The sequence below is a fragment of the Arachis hypogaea genome, chromosome 2 (genome assembly GCF_003086295.3).
Source record: "Arachis hypogaea cultivar Tifrunner chromosome 2, arahy.Tifrunner.gnm2.J5K5, whole genome shotgun sequence".
Classification (NCBI taxonomy): domain Eukaryota; kingdom Viridiplantae; phylum Streptophyta; class Magnoliopsida; order Fabales; family Fabaceae; genus Arachis; species Arachis hypogaea.
In genome coordinates, this window is record NC_092037.1 from 69,836,239 (window position 1) to 69,839,200 (window position 2,962).

Here is a 2,962-nt window from a genome sequence, read left to right on the forward strand (position 1 = left end):
CTTTTAAATATGTTTATTCTTAAAATAATAATAAACATATTTTTTTTAAATAATAAAATTAAAATAATACAACATATATGATAATCATTAGTTGAAATAAAATATAAAAAAATTATTTATTTATTTATTTACTTTTGCAGATCTGCGAATATATAAATACCTGCATAAAATTTACAATCCAATCTTATTAGTGTGCGGATTGGATTCATATCTATAATTTTTAGACCAGTCAAATAAATACTATAGATTTACAAATCAAATTCGATTCATGAACACCCCTAATTTTTGCCTTAATGAAAGTATATTTAAATTTTGGAAACAGAAGGATAATTTAAGCACAAAACAAGAAAGTAAACGTTGTAAACAAATAATTAAAACACCTCACAAAACCAGCTGGGGGAATCATTTCCTGATCTATTATTCAAAAGGTGCTCGAATATTCTTCCATCCAATGGAAAATTTATTAAAACTTCAAACATTGTGAAACCCTGTAACAAATATATACATATATATAATATATTAGAACAAGAACAAACTTATTTGATGAGTTATTTTCCCTGTCCCGCTAACTTGATGATAATGATAGTACAATGCTTCCAGATTAAATTATTTAAAGCAAAGAAACCAAAATTAAAACAAAATGTTGAAGCACCATAAACGAAAAACCAAAACTAAAATTTTGAAATGTTTCATGTAGGTGACTAACTAAAGAGGCATAACTACATAAGAACCATAGGTCCAAAATTATTTTGTGAAATTTTACTTCAATGATTGTAATTGATACTATTGTCTCACACATTTGTATAATTAAAGTATTAAATTATTGCTTAAATAGACTAAAAAAATACATATAAAAAATTTTGAATAGACAAAAATATACACAAAAAATTCGTAAATATCAAAGTACATATTAGAGATTATTTTTTACACATAAAAGTGTCATGCTCGTGTAGTAAAAGTTTGATATTTATATATCTTTGAAGTGTACTTTTGTTCATAAAAAATAATCTTTATAATATGCTTTAATTCTTATGAATCTTAGTGTGTATTTTGTCTATATACTCAAATTCTTTCGTGTGTACTTATGTTTATACTCTAAATTGTTTTTAATAGTTTTGTTTTATATCAAATCGTATATGCCTTAGAAAGTTCCTCAATGAATCATGGTCTCAACAATAAAAAGAAAAAGGTTTAACATGATCATATTAAATTAAAATAAAAAAATAAATACCAAAACTACAAAATATTCATACGGGTATTATTTGTTGAGCTCAGAATTCAGCGTCTCAATGCTTTTGGCCCTCTTTTTTATATTTTTTGGATAGTGCTCGCAGCATGCGTAGATAATACATCCCAGAATGCAATTTTTCTTCTTTATCTCATCCTGATCAAAACGAATCTTGCACTCATCGATACAAACGTGTAGAGTAGTAGAGGAAATTGCATAAAAACTTGCTAAAATTACTAACATTGTAATTGCAAGAATCGCACCATTCTTATCCATTGGCTTCTCTTCTTTTTAGTCTTGCAATAACAAGAGTTTATGGTAGATCACGTTTTATATAAGCTTGGAATCTTTCTTAAGTATTTTTCTACAAATGATTTTATAAGATATTACTTGCTTATTTCTGTCCTCCCCTTATACCAAGAGCTACAAAATACTATATATAAACAAAACTAAAATTTCTCGTTGTAGCAAAGTGTTGTTTTGAAATTAATTATTCTAGGTAAGCTTTAATATATCTCTTGAGTCCAACATATTTTCATAAATATACATTAGATAATAAAGCAACCAGTTTAATTTTTTAAGAACTTTTATGATATATTGCACATCAGAAAATGTTGAATATAAAATTTAGGATTCAAAAAGTTAAAAGCTCCCTGCCTCAAACAAATTTTGAAAAGATAATGGCAAGCTAGATCTTAGTTGTTTTCAAATGAAAATTATTTAAATAATTAGTATTTTAGAAACAATGAGTTTGGTTTCGGTCTAGCTCTCGTGGATTACAGTTAAGAATATTTATATCGTTAAGAGAAGACCATTTTACTAAAATTTTGTACCTCTTAATACACTGCATCTGGGTTCAAAATTTGACATAGATCAATTAATAAAACTTTTTATTATTGAATGTGTGAGTGTGTAATATAAGTGTGTTTGTGATGTAATACCTAAAATTAAAAGTTGTCTAATCTATTTGATCAAGGAGGAGCAAGTAATAAGTTTTATATAAGAATTTATTAACTTATTTAATTGTTATCATGCAATAGAGTTTAGTTTCCTACTAATAATTAATTTTAAGATTTATCATCGAAAAATTAAAAATTAAATGTATATGTTATTATATAAATAAAATTAATTAATTTTTATATTTATTATTTAAAAATGATATTTCCTTTCTCTTTTTTATATTACTATAAAAAATTTTATAACTATAAAATTAACTCAAACTCTACTTTTTTTTTTAAATAAATCTTAATTCTAATCACAGTTTGATATTTTTTTCAAATAGTACCTAATGAACATTTGAAGGATGACAAAAAAAATATAAATTAAAAAGATAATAAATAAAAAAATTTAAATAGAAAGCAGTACCATTGATCCTATATTCAATTTAATTGGTGTGTATATCTACTACTAATTCACTGCTATTTCATCTGCAGCTCTTACCGTTGAAGCAAGGCGAAGTTTGTCTACGACAAAGGGTTGGTGTAACTAACTGAGCCGATAGGCAATTTCGGACTATTTATATTATAAGACAGTATACCTGAGGCCCTGAGAACCAGGATGCTTGCTCTTGAAGATGAAGTAAACATGGTCATGGGCCAATATCTCGGTGCTGGTGAAGGTATGAATGAACACTTTACCCTAGTTGGGGGTGGGCGGGAGCTTAGTAGTTGCTTAGTCGTTCCAAAGTCAGACTGTCGTGTGTGTGTGTATATATATATATATATATATATATAT

At 26.2% G+C, this 2,962-nt stretch overlaps 1 long non-coding RNA gene across 1 annotated transcript; it reads right to left on the bottom strand.

Annotated features, from left to right (window-relative positions):
- Positions 1–247: 247 nt before the first annotated feature.
- On the bottom strand, positions 248–1,687 carry LOC112719653 (uncharacterized). The gene is made up of 2 exons (XR_003161868.3): positions 1,254–1,687; positions 248–488 (listed from the first exon to the last, which is right to left on the bottom strand). It is a non-coding gene; the product is annotated as an uncharacterized lncRNA (long non-coding RNA).
- Positions 1,688–2,962: the final 1,275 nt, after the last annotated feature.